Raw genomic sequence first — 13,943 nt, forward strand, 5'->3', positions numbered from 1 at the left:
CACCTGTGCTGCTCTGACCATGCTGCCCTTGGGCACCTGGGCGTGTTGGGGGGGGGGAAGCTCAAACTCTGCCCAAAGCCTTGAGAGCCACGGCTGGTCCCAGCTGGAAGAGCTTCCAAAGCAGCTGTTCTCTCCCAGCTCCTGTGTGGGCAGAGATGCAGCCCTGCAGGCAGCGCTGGAGCCAGGGCCACAAAGGTCCCTTGCTGTCTGCAGCTCACTTGGCTGAAGATGCCCCACTGCTGAGGCTCTGTCAAGGAGATGCCTCTGTTTTCTTCTGTGGAGGGCTCTGTCAGCCCAGACAGAGAAAACAATTCACAGGGAGAACTAAAACCTAGAGACATTCCTGTGCACCTCACTCTTGGTACAGTGTTCCTTTCTTGCATCTCTTGGACTCATCCAGCAGCGATATCTCCTTGCTGTGAGTTCTGAGCGTTGTGCAGGGATGGAGTTCAGGCAGTTCTGAGAGCCCCTCCCCATTCTCTGGAAAGGTCACTGCCTCAATCCAATGAAACGTAAGAGGAAACAAATGCCCAAAGAGCAGAAATCCCCAACCATGTCCCATCCAGTCATGGAGAAGCCAATGGGACCGAGCCATATGGCTGGAGTATGTGTGTTCCACTCTGTATTATTAATTCCCTGATGCTAAGTATTTCAGCAGGGAACTCCCAGGGCTTCCAGGAATGTCCTAGTGGCTGTGATCACAAGTTATTCACCAGTGTCACTTGTTGAAGAAAAGCCTTTCTGAACAAGCACAACTCTGAGGCTCTAGCTGGTTTACTTTTGCCTTTCAGCTGCTTCCCTGTAAGTTCCAGAGGGAGAAGTTTCTCAGCAGGAAGAAGGAGGCCAGCACTGGGGGGAGTATTCTGCCCAGACTTGGCCCATTTCTAGACAGGAGTGAGACTCGCCCAAAGGTAGCCTTTTCCTGCTCTTTTCCTTTCTGTTTCACATGAAGTTTGAAGAGGGTGTGTGTTTGTGACAGGCTTGCCTCCAGCAAAATGCCTCAGTGTCCAGGTCCTGCTGTCATTGCAAGGTGCTGGGAGTGGTGGACTGGGAGTCCTGATCTGCACTAAGCCAACACAAATACCCTTTGCTGAAGCTGCTGGGGTGTGCTGGAGTGCAGCTGCCATTGCTAAAACAATGGGAGGAAGGCTGGGGACACAGAGGCCCAAAATTGCCCTTTGCCATTCTCCTGCTGAAGGAGCCACCTCTTGCTTTGGTGTGGTCACCATCAAATGCTCAGGGTCCCAGGATTCCCTGCAGAGTGGCAGCCTTGGCCTTTGAAGGCCAAGGATCTGCAGGAATTACTTCAGATTGAACAAAACAAATGTCATTACTGCTTTGGGCTGGAACAATGTGTTGGACCCTGACGGGGTGTTAGATTTTGCAGGCTGCCAGATGTACAGGGGACTGGCCCTGGGCAGAGGGGAATGGATGTGCTATGTCTGGATCAGTGCCTACTCAGAGGTGTGTTTAAAGCTGCTTTTCTGGCAGGACTAGCTCAGTATAAAGCACAGTCCAAACGGGTAGGTGACTGAGGTGGGCTGTTGAGCAGGAAATTGGCAGCAAGAGACACGGAACACAATCCAGGTTAAGGATTGTCCTGGAGAGGGGCCTTGGGAACACCTCAGGGAAGGGCACAGCTAAGGGACAGTGTGCTGCAGCCACTCCCTTCAGCAGAATGTGTCTGCTGTGAAGTCACAGAGGAGACCTGCTTGTGTCTCTGCAGTGACAGCAGTGTGGCTGGAGAAGGCAGACAAAGCAGGGCAGAGTTTTCTCCAAGCAATGTCTCTGCTCCAGAAGCATTTGCTGTTGTTGTGTCATTCCAGACGTGCCTCTACAATGGCATGAAATAAGGTTGCAGTAATGACAAGAGAGCACCCATTTAAAGGCCATTGAAAAAGGAGATACCAACTCTGCTTTTACCCAAGTTGCTGAGAAAATAACTGAAACTTATCCTCATTCAGCATTCACCTCACTTGTCTTTTTCTTTTCATCTCATTTGTCTTTTTATTTTTGCCTTTTCCTCTCTTTGGAACACACTAACTTTTAAATACAATGAAAAGGAACAAAATCATCAAAGCAAAAGGAAAGTGTTTCTTAGTAACGATTCAGCTGAGCTGAGGGTGTCTCCCTCCCTGAGAGCCAAGCGCACACACACACCCTCTGAGAAAATGGCAATCTTTGTATCCCCTTTGTACCCGGCTGGGGCGGTCCCTGTGCCCTTTGCCATTGGATGGGTACTCAGGAGCTTCCATTCTCTGCTGAGCACCAACTTTTCTGTCCGCTCCCTTCTCGTCCTCCTTCCTTTTGGTCAGGTCTTCAAGCCTGTCCCTCTCACTGTGACACTCAACAAACCAACCTGAACAAATCCAAACCACAAAAAACACACAGAACCAACAAATTCCATTCTTTTGCTTAAAACCCTTTTGGCTTCAGCCAAATGTCACCTCATCTCTCACACCTGCTCTGGTCCTGTGCTCTTCTTACTGATGTCTAAGTTCTAGAGCAAAAAAAGATATTTGCAGTTGTGTGGGCCTCGGTTTCCCTGTCTCAGAGTAAAAGACATCCCAAATCCTTTCCCATGGAGTCTCCTGTAAATTCATGGGTTTTACTTACTCCATGAGTGCTCAGTCAGTGCCCCAGAGCTCTGTGACCGCATGGGCACAGGGCTGTGTTTTAGGAAAGTGCTGCCTGGCATTCTGGAGAAAGAAACCTGGAGAAATCCGTGCCGAAAGAGCAGCTTGGCTTGAGCCTGCTCTGTGTGGCCCAGCAGCTGTGGATGAGCTCAGAGCAGAGGTGGGTGAGCCACTGTTTGCCCAGTGTGGGCTGGGCAGACGTGCTCCCTCAGAGTCTGTACTTCACTGGGGATCAGAGGAAGATTCTCCTGCATGAACCTTCCTCCCAGCAGCTGAAGCTCTCCCTGCTCTCTCTCCTCTCCAGCTGCCGTCAGCTGCCCCGAAACAGAGCTGGTTTGGGGTTTCCCCACCAGAGCTGGTGTTTCAGGACTTTGTTGCTCGGGAGGTCTCGGAAATGGTGCTGTCTCTCATGAATAAGGACAAGGTAAGTGCTGGCACCCAGAGCTTTAACGCTGTGCTGGAAGAGGAGAGTGCTCTCATTCCCGCAATGTACAGCAAAGCAAGTTATCTGCTGCAGCACATGCAGAAGAAAATGTCTCAGCACCTTCTTCTGCAAGATGGTGGAAATCTTTCTGTGCTGGGAATTGTCCCCAGATTTTGGCCAGGCGTTGATGGTGTCTATCCCAAAGGAGTTTCCTTCTCTTGAAAGCTCTGGATTGACTGGAATGTTGAGGGCTGTACAGTTCTTAGCTGCTCTCATGCTTTGCCTTGGCTCTATAGCACACCCTGTGTCTCCTTGGTTCATCTTGGCTCCTGGTAGGAATCTCTGCCTCTCTCAGCCAGTTTGGCTCCCTTTGTGCAGCTCACAGCCAAAGCTCAGGGGCTGAGCCTTCTGCACTTTATGCTGGAATCACTTCTCATTAATGGCATTGGCCCTGCAGGAACTGGGTTCTGCAAGAGCCCTGCAATCAGAGTGATGGAGCAGAAGCAGTGAGAGGCCTTTAGGTGCCACTTGAGGCTCCTGCTCAGCTTCATCCAGCTCTGCTCAGCTTTTCCAAAAGCAACACGGTGCTCTGCTTTCCCTTTGCAGAAGCACAGCACATCCAAAGGCATGTGCTCCTGGAGGTTTCCACCTTCACCTGAAGAAATTGGCATTGTTTTGCAGTTTCCCAAGAGAGCTGAGAGGGAAAAAGTTGAAAAATGTCAATTGTGTTCCACTGTAAAGAGGAAAACTTGAGACCATTTGAATTTCAGTCCGGGAAACATTTTCTCAAGTGAGGCTTGTGCCAAGAGTGGGCTGGTGGGAGGAGACAGGAGGGAGTCCAAATCACCTGGTTTAGACTTTTGGAGAGCATTTTGGTGCTCAGGGGTTGATGAGATCAGTGTGCAAGAAAATGCATGTGTGCTGTGCATGGAGTACCCCAGAGGGCCGAACCTGGCCTGCTGGCTGCAGGCAGGAATGCCCAGCAGCCCAGCTTGCCTGCACAGGCAGCAGGAAGCCCTGGAGAGCCAAGATTGGCTTTTCATACTGGAACCACACTGTCAGTCAGTGCTGGTCCTGTTTCTCCAGGCAGAAGATGACTCTGAAGCCCCATGGTCAATAGACACCGCCTGTCTGTGTTTCTGTCACTTCTGGCAAGCTGGTTGCTCTCATGGTTTTATGATTCTTGCTTGCTGCTTTACTGCCCATTTAAATTCTCTTTGCCATCTCCTTGTTTTAGGGATTGTCTTTCTGTGTTCATTCCTTCTTTTGCTTTTCAGGTTTGCTTTTATTCCCAGTAAGACCACAGTGTTTGGTCTCCTGTCTTGCTGCTCTGCCTGCCTGACTGTATCCCCAGAAGGTCCCTACCCAAAGCTGATCTGCTAGAAGGGAATTTCTTCCTTCCCCCACAGAAATGGGCTGGTTTGCTTTTAGGTAGCACATTCCCCCTCTGGAACATGACCACTTTGTGGCTGTGTGCAGGCAGAAGCCAGAAGGTTTTTTGGCCTTGTTGAATATGCAGGTGACTTGGTTCAGGTGCTGTGTCTCCATGCTGCTGGTGCTGACCTGCTCGGCCCTTCCTTCCCAGCAGGCACTGCCCTACTGCCCCTGGCCAAAATGCTGGAGCCAGAGAGAAGGGATTCAAGTTCAGCCTTGTGAATGATGTGCCTGTGCCTGCTCAGCTGAAAGTGCTTTGGAAAAGGGGCAGTGGAGGGATGTTAGCAGGCCATGGACAGGTCTCCTCTCATCCTGTTTCCACAAGTGGCAAAATCATAATTTCATGTCTTTGCTGCAGTTTCTTCACGTGGTGAAGGTCTCCATGGAGAGCTCACCTTACTTCCAGCTGGTGAGCTCCAGCGATGCGTACCGTGCCGTGCCGCCGGGCGCCTCTGTCCCTGTGCGCATCCGCTTCACCCCCAGCAAGAACAAGGTGAGGCTGGAGGAGCCAAAGCACACAATGATCTCCACAGCCATTGTTTTCCCTGCACTCTGGCTGCAGCCCATTGCATGCTGTGAGCTGGGCTCCAGGCGTGGGCAGGCAGCCTGCAGCCAGTCACACCTTGGCACTGCTGGCAGGCACTGCAGCCAGGCCTGACAGGCTCTGCTTCCCCTCCCTGCACATTGCTGAGCATTGCCAAAGGAAGATGCACGGGAAAGAGGATAAAAATGACAGAGGGCTGTTGATAGATGTTGGGCCATCTCTAGGTCCAGTGGAAGGGGTTTCATTCTGATGGAAAACACCAGAGGAACAAAGAGGTCAGAGAGCTTTCCTCCTTCCTGGACTGCCAACAGCTTCCCTGCCTGCCCCTGGGCTGGAGCAAAGCCGGTGCTTTTTCACCCCCTCTGTTGTGCAGCCTTGCAGCTGTGCTCTCCCAGAGCACAAGTGAGCATGGCACAGCTGCAGGGCCAGGGCAGAGGATGTGCTGTGCCCGTGAGCCCAGCCTGGCACAGGCACGCTGGGCCCTGGGTGCCCTTGGTCAGCAGGAGGTTGCTGAGCTGCAGGGCACTTGGACACCTGCCTGAAGGAGCTGGTGTAGGGCAGGTACAAGCTGCAGGCAGAGCTGTGAGCCCAGAGCCCGTGGCAGTGACACTGCTGGGGCTCTGTCTTAATGCCTGTCCCTGTGCTTGCTCTGTCAGCTGGCACCCATTCCGTGACAAAGGTGCTTTTGCGGGGAGGTTTGAACAGCAGTGCCGAGGCCCTGGCAAGTCTGATCTCAGTGCTGGGATCTGGAGGGTTCATGTTCTGATCTGGAGGCTTGTTCATACAGAAGGGTTGAGGGCATGGCATGGAAGGGAGGAAGCCTTGCAGGGAAACAAAGAGAGGCCCTTTCCAACAGCATCCTGCTACCTCTTAGCACCGTTCTTCTCCTGACTTGGTTAGACAGGCAAAGTTAGAGGGGAGTTGTGAGCCAACTGATGTTTCTGCACCAGGCCGGAGGTGCAGGATGTCTTTGGGTGCAGCTGTTTTCTCCTCTTCCTTTTGCTGCTTAGAGTCAGTTGGACACTTTGTCCTATTCTCAGACAGTGGGAATAAAGAAGCCTAAAGAGCAATGTCCTGTGTTCCCCAGCTCCATGTTGTTTAGAAGGGGCTTAGGAATTCTTTAACATCATTAAAGTTTAGAGTAAAAATGATGGTGGCCTAGGGCTGTTATCTGTATGAGCCATGTGACACAAGAGCTGAATGCCACTGAGACAGATTTTGCAAAGTGCGCTGGTGCCTTTAAAATGTGACATAGTAGTTGAACGTAGTGTTCATTTGAGGGTGCAATAGGTAAATTGATGCCCTTGGAGGGGTATAGGAAATGGTTTTTCTTCTGCCATGGGGATGGCACTAAATGTGCTGTGCTGAGCCAGTTTCTTTTCCTGCAGGATTATTGCCACGAGCTGGTGTGCCTCACTGGAAGGGAAAGGATCGTTGTGCCAATTCGGGCCATTGGTGCCCGAGCTGTGCTGGACTTCCCTGCCCAGCTGGACTTCTCCAAGTGTCCAGTCAAGGTCAGCACCCAGCAGACTCTGCTGGTGCGCAATGTCGGTGCCCGGGCAGCTCGGTACCAGCTGGGCACTCAGAGGTGAGGCAGCTCATCTGTCCCTGTGCAAACACCTTTGGGTGAGAGCGGAGTTGGGAAAGAGCTACAGAAGGAACCAAGCACCGGATCTGCTGCCCTGCAGCCTGGCTGGAAGTGAGCAGGATGGAAGGCATCTGCTCTTGCTTTCAGTGGCCTTGGAGCTTGCTGTGTCCCAGATTTCCTGGAGGCTGCTGGAACATGTTGGGAGCTGGCTTGCACCCTGCTGAGCACAAGCAGCTTCTGAAATGCTTCCTCAGCACTGTCAGGGCTGCCTGCTGCCCTGTGTGGTAGGCGGGAGCCGGAATGACTCCTCCCTGCAGGGATCTCCCTGTGCCTTGGGCCATGGCAGGCAGTGGGATGGATCAGCTTTGGGCAGCAGCTGCTCTGGGATGTCCCACCTGAACACCCAGCAAGGCCCTCAGGGCTTTGCAGATGGGCCAGCCTGGCTGATTCTGCAGCTGCAGCAGTGTTTGTAAAACCTGTGTGAATAATCCATGCCAGATGGGCAGCAGCAGCCTCAGCTCACCTCTCATGGCCATGCTGTGGGGCACAAGCTGTGCCCCCAGCTCCTGTGCACAGAGGGCTCTGGTGCCTCCTCTGCACAGCCAGCAAAGCGCTGATGTGGGAGTCAGGAACTGTGCCAAGGACTTGGGCACCGTCCCGTGGGCTGGTGCCATGGCAAGAGACAATCCTGGCCCAGGCACAGGGAGAAGGGCGGATCATAGGGGAGGCAGAGCTCAGTGCTCAGCACCACAGCAGCGTGAGGCCTTGTCCCTGCCAGCCTGAGCCATGTGCTGCAGGATAATGGAGTGGAAGCAGGAGAGCTGATGCTGGCTGCTCTGCAGCTTTGGAGCTGGGCTGCTGCTCTTGGGCGGCACTGGCTCAAGGCAGTGAAGAAATGAAAGCAATCTGCAATGGATGATACCAAAGAGATAAGGGAGATGGGTAAAGAAGAACAAGGGAGTTATTCCTTAGCAAGAGAAAAGTGGTGAGCAGGTGCGCCCATAGTGGAGAAACAATGATGCTGCCTTTGTTTTTGGAGGAAAAGTGCTGCTTTTTTCATTTGGAAATCAAGAGGGAACCTTTCACCATCAAATAATTGATTCTCCTCTGTCCCTCCCCCAAAATGGCCATGGGGTGTTTCTGCATAAGCAGCTTTCTCCTTGAGCAGGGGCAGGTGTCTCTTGTTGAGATGTGCAGAGCAGAGCCAGGGGCAGTCCTGTGAGTACAATAGAGGACACAGCTCACTGGTTCTTGATTTTGAACCAAAAGGCAGAGTGGGCACTGATTGGCATCAACCATGAAATCAACTGGTGAATGTTGTGCAGCTTCAAGTGCTGATTTCAGTGGATGTTGGTGGCTTTTGGAGTGTGTCTGCTGAGTTCAAGGGCAGGTGAGGTGCTGTGCTAGATTCAGGACAGCCAAGTTTGGTTGTTGAAGCTCTTGCTCTTGGCTGTGCCAGCTGGTGCACTGCTGACAAGCTGGTCATTTCCCCTAGGATTCATCTGTGCCCTGGGTAGAACTGTTGCTGCTCTTTTCAGAGGATGTTTGGGAATGCCCTGGATTCGTGTCTCAGAACAGTGTCTGCAATGATTGTGTGGATCAAACTCTCTTGAGAAAGCTCCTCCATGGGAACAGCAGTGGCAGCTCAGAGGGAGCAAAGCAGGGAAGCTGTGGCTGGAAGGGCTGCTTTCAGAAGTTAGTGGGGACACCTTGATGTCCATGCCATTGCAGATGGGGAAACTGAGGCACGGAGCCATGTCTGGGTGTGTGTTCAGGGTCCTTCATGGGACCCGCAGCAACCCGGGGGCTTCTCCTGCCTGCCCTGTGCCCAGAGCCCATCAGGGGCTGTTGGCTGCTGCCCCTTGGCTGGAGCTGCCTCCTGTGCCCAGGGCCCTGTGCTGAGCACACGGGGCTGTGTTGGTTGGAAACCCAGGGTGCCCTGAGCCCGGGTTTTGTGCCCCCGAGCCACGACAGCCGGACCTGTGCAATGCCTTTAACCGAGCCATTGCCTGCTCTGTCCTCGGCCTGCAGGGGCAGCGTCACTGCACCGAGTTTACACTTCGACCTCGCTGAGCTCGACTTCGGGGACATCTCCTTTGGTGAGTGTTCCCTGGGCTGGGACACAGCCTCAGGGATCTGTGCCTTCCAACAGAAAAGCATCCCTCACTCCTGCTCTGCCCCAGCAGCCTCCTCAGGCTGTGAACTGCAGGGCTGCTGCTGCTGCTGCTGCTGCCTCAGGGGGCATCTTGCCATTGTGAGATCCAATGGAAGCAAGGAATAGAAAGGCAGAATTTTCTGGTGTCTCTGTGCTGCTTTAAAAGACAGATGTCTGCCAAGGAAGGTGGGAATCTTGCTGCAATGGAAAGATGAGCCCCTCCCTCCAAATGATTATCCCTTTGAAATGACAGGGCTCTCGGGCAAAACTGTGGGGAAAAGAATACCAGTTCTTTGCTAGACTGTCTCAGGAGAGCAGAGACAAGAAGGCAAGAACAGACATTTCCCAGATGCCAAGTCCTGTTTTTCCCCTTTGGTGGAGGTCTGGTGACAGCAGGAGGAGCTGTGGGCTCTGGCAGGGCAGGGATCCCCCCCAGCCGGTGCGGGAAGGGAAGGGAAGGAGGAAATGCTCCTTTTGCAGAGCCCCAGAGGGCAGGGGAATGCGGGCAGTGCCCAGCAGCAGCAGCAGCAGCGGGGCAGGCAGGCAGGGTCGGTGCCAGCGCTGAGCTGCAGCCAGGGCAGCCCCGGGCCAAGCACAAACCCTCCCGCAGCAGCAGCGGCCGAGCTGCGAGCCCCAAGCGGGAGGAAGGGAAGCTCCGCTCCCTGCCCAGCCTCAGCTCCCACTGCACAGCCGCCCACGGCATCATGCCACAACTCCCAAAAACCCCCCAGGGAAAAGCCCAGCCCAGGGCCAAAACCGCCCAAAACCCCGCAGAACCCCTGTCCCCCTTCCCAGAGCCAGGGCAACGTTCACGGCCAAGCCTAAAGCCACAACAATGAAGTTCATGAACTTCTGAGGGAAACTCATTGCCTTTCTCGAGCTGCTTCTTCCCCAGCCTGCATCACCACGGAGGCGCTTGTCAAGTTGACTTTGGAAGGAATGAAACAAGAAAGGCAACAGATGGAAATATGGGTCTGAAGCAGGAGACCAATCCTGCTGAATCCAATTTCATGCCTAGGGCTCTTCAGCTGAAGGCAGCTGTTGTATCTTTGCTTCTTTGTAACTGTTGACTGTTGTCTGCCTGTGCTGGCCTCAGTCTCGTTGGAGGTTTTGCCATCTGGGTTTGTCCTTTGTGTGCCTCTCTTGCCTCCCTGCTGGAGTCCCTGCTGGAGCTGGCAGTGGTCACTTGGATGGGCACAGAGAAGCTCTGGGCTGCAGCTGCAGTTGTTTTTCCTCCCCATCTGTGTCCCAGTGACTCTTGGTGAGCAGGCCTGGGGAGAAATCTCCTCCCCGCAGAGCTGGCCAGCCCAGCCAGATGTGCAGTGCAGAGCAGGCTGTGGCTGCTCTGCGCGCTCTGCAGGACATCCCCTCCATGAGTGGCTGTATCTCTGGCTTTGCAGGATGGAAAGCAAATCTCAGAGCCAAAGTGGGGTAAACCCTTGCAGGCAGCACTCTCAGTGCGCAGCACGGCTGTGATGTCCCTGTATGTGGGCTGAGGTGGGACCTGGTTCCTGATTGCTAATCTCAAAGCAAGGCTGGGCTGTGCCTCCAGCTGAGTGGGCTCTGAGCTGTCACGTGCTCAGTCTGTTTGGCCCAAAGCAAGAGATGCCTTAAGGATCCTGCAGAGAGAAGCTGCATTAGGGTGCTTTGCATCACGTTCTAGTTCCTGATCCCATCCTCACTTTCTTTTGCTGTAGCTTCTTCTCACTGACAACTCACTCTTTATATGTGTTGAAAAAGGTGGGAGTGTTGGCAGGCTGAGCAGGGAATTGGACAGCTTGAATTCTCAGAGTAAATGCTGGCTCTGGGTGCACACTCATCACTGAGAGAGAACTGGTGCTGGTTTGGGGCAGGTGAGGGAGCTGGTCCCCATCACAAAGAGAGAAGCTTGCAGTGTTCAGCAGGGCTAGGAGTGGGCATTTTCAAGGCTGCAGTCTGGAGTCTGTGTCAAAGGGAACTAAGTGACAATTAATTCCTCACGCAGCTTCTGGGTGAGCTGTAGTTCAGATCATAAAGAGCTCAACTCCAATCCCACTTTGATCCTGCCAGGATCTTGCCCCCAGGATGATGCCCTGCTGGGTGCCTGAATGGCTGTTTGTGTCCTGGCCCAGGCTTTCCCTACACGCAGCGCTGCCGCCTCACCAACAGCTCCGCGGTGCCCCTGACGTTCCAGCTCCGCATGTCGGACGATGGCACGCAGCCGGCTGTGGACAGCGTGGATCAGATCCGCAGGGACAGCGACCCGGCCTGGAGCAAGGGAATCCATTTCCATGTGGAGCCCAGGGAGTTCACCATCAATCCCAGCAGAGGCACCATCCTCCCCCAGGGACACCAGGACATCGAGGTACGGCAAGAGCCCGGCCACAGCCGCTGCAGCACCAGGGCTGGAGCTGCACTGCAGGGTGGGAGGGCTTTAGCTCTGGTGCCAGCTTGGAGCATCGTGGCACGGAGAGATCTGCACTGCTGGGAGGCCTCTGCTGGCTGGCTTAGTCGGGATGTTCCTCAAGGAGCACTGTTTGCTTTCCAAAATCATATGCTGAGCTCACAGACCTTATGGTCAAGGCGTGAAACCATTCTTGTGTTTTTGAGAGCGATGGATTTGATTGCAGCTGGGGCGAGCAAGGATGAGGGCAGAAGGTGTCTGTTAGAGAGATGTCATTGTATCAAGCAGTGAGCTTTTCTTCCTGGTGTCATTTCCCCCCTCCTGGGGAGCAGAATGATTTGTGTTCACTGCAGGAAGCTCCAGTGGGGACAAAAAAATCTGCAGTCATGTGTAGCGGTTCAAATTTATTGTATTGATTCCTTGTTAAGTGGTTTGTTCTGTTGTACCCCGTGTTGTCCCCGAGTTAGTTTACCCCTGTAAAGCTGTCCCTCATGCCATTCCCTGCCCCTTGTTCCAGCTCTTTCCCTGCCTGTCAAACCCAGCCCCTTTTGTTCCCCAACTTTCTTTGCCAATTTAACCTGGAGCCAATCCCTGTCTGCAACGCCCCTTTGGAATTCCCCTGTTCCTGGAGGCCCCATTGGCCCAAGTGAGCCATCCTCCCCACCCTCCAACCCAAAGTGGCCCCAGACACTTGATGTAATCCCCTCAGTGCTCCCCTGAGGATTCCCTTTTGGTTTGCTGTTTGTATCCACCTCCTGATTTGTGTCTGTACAAAAGCCCTTGCACAGGAGTGTCCAGGGCTCTTTTGGCTCTGATCCTTTTGCTTGGAATAAACCCTTTCTTGTGTAATTTCAAGACACAGATCCTCCCTCCTCCTTTCTCCTCTGCCTGGTCCCGTTGGTGGCTTGTCTCTTGCAGTGTAGAGCAAGAGGCTCTGAGGGTTCTGCCTGTGGTCAATGCCCAGCCTGGGCCAGTTCTGAGGGTTCTGCCTGTGGTCAAGGCCCAGCCTGGGGCAGTTCTGAGGGTTTTGCCTGTGGTCATTGCCCACCCTGGGGCAGTTCTGAGGGTTCTGCCTGTGGTCATTGCCCACCCTGGGGCAGTTCTGAGGGTTCTGCCTGTGGTCAATGCCCAGCCTGGGGCAGTTCCCCACTCCTGGCGTGGGGCCGGAGTTCTCAGAGCCAGCCCGGGCTCGGGGTCCCAGGGCAGCCATGAACTGCCCAGCACCTGCTGGGCCACACTTTGCCCTCAGCCTCCTGCTGTAAAGCTGAACTCGTTGTGCTCAAGTCAGATTTCCTCTGCATGGATGTCTTTGTAGTCAGATGAGAAATTGGCCCCTTCATTTGAATGCAGTGGTGCATGGAGCTGTAGTCTAATGTTTTAATGTAGCTGACCTGTGCCCTGATAGCAAGGTGTGTTTAACAAATGTGGTATTGCCAGAAGGCTTTTGTTACTCTGAGACTGTGCTCTACACATGGAGCAGCAGAAGAATGAAGGGCAAGTCCTCCCTCAGGAACTGGAGGATATCACCCGTGGGTAATGAGCTTTTGGAAGGAAGCATTGACTGTTCTTCTCTTCCACCAGGTGACCCTGTGCTCCAACACGGTGATGGAGTTCTACCGGAGGTTGCTGGTGGACCTGGAGGGTGTTGGCAAGGGAGTGGCAGCCCTGATCATCACAGCCAGGTAGCAGCCCTTGCCTGGCCTCCCCCAGGCACTGCCTTGCCCAGGCTGTGCTGGCTGCAGCTGCCAAGGAGAAGTGCTGCTGAATGCCCTCATGTTGTGCCAGCTGGACACGAGAACAGCAGTGCTTGGGCAGCAGCCTGTAGTGAAAAGCACGTTTGCTGCCAGCCCAGCACGGTCCTGGGCCCTCTTCTAAAGGCACCAGGAATGATATCATTGATTGGCCTTGTTTTTGGTGCTTGAGGTGGAACAAATTTCCTGAGGGCCTCCTCTCCTTCAGGCTGCAAGAGGTGGAGTTGTGCTGGCTGTGAGCACCGTGCACTGGTTTGGGCCACACCAAGCAGCTGCTGAGAGTCAGGCTCTGCCTCTGTCCATGAGGGCACATGGCAGGGGGGAAGTGGCTCCCAGCAAGAGTGGGGAGGGCAAGGTCTGACAAGGGGAAAGCAGCCCTTGATGTGGCAGGTCAGCTGCAGTTGTTGTCCTTCCCTCTGCTTCCCATTTTGAGCTTTAATGTTGTCAGAGTTGAGAGCAAAAGTCGTTGTTGCTGCAGCAGAATTCCATGCTGCTGTGCTGCTGTGGGTGTCAGTGTGATGCCCAGAGGGATGCAGCTCCCTGGTGCTGTTCCCTGTGCCAGGCAGAGCCATGCAGGCAGTGCCTGGGCTGCCACTGTGTACAGCAGGTGGAGCTGGGGCCAGGCAGTGCCTGGAGCTGTGCAGTGAAGGAGCCAGGGAGCTGCAGGGCCTGGCAGGGGCTGATCAGCCCCTCTGTGGGGCAGCTGCTGTCTCGTGCCCTCCAGGGCTGGGGCAAAGAGCTGAGTTCTCAGGCAGGGCAACAGCACCATGGCAGAGAAGGGAGTCATTTTTACTGAGACCCTGGAGCTGTGTGTTCCTTGAGCCTTAGGGAGCACTGATCCTTGTTGGGAAGGCTTCCCCAGAGCTCGTGGGTCACTGGCACTGTTGCAGGAGTCCTTGCAAGCCTTCTTGGGTAAAGGAGGGGCTGAGGCAGCTGTGGGGCAAAGTGCTCTGCCTGGGGCACTTGGCAGCCTCTGGGTGCTGCCTCTCAGGGTTTGCCCCTCCTTGACAAGACATGTTGGAGTGGGA

The sequence above is a fragment of the Melospiza georgiana genome, chromosome 22 (genome assembly GCF_028018845.1).
Source record: "Melospiza georgiana isolate bMelGeo1 chromosome 22, bMelGeo1.pri, whole genome shotgun sequence".
Classification (NCBI taxonomy): Eukaryota; Metazoa; Chordata; class Aves; order Passeriformes; family Passerellidae; genus Melospiza; species Melospiza georgiana.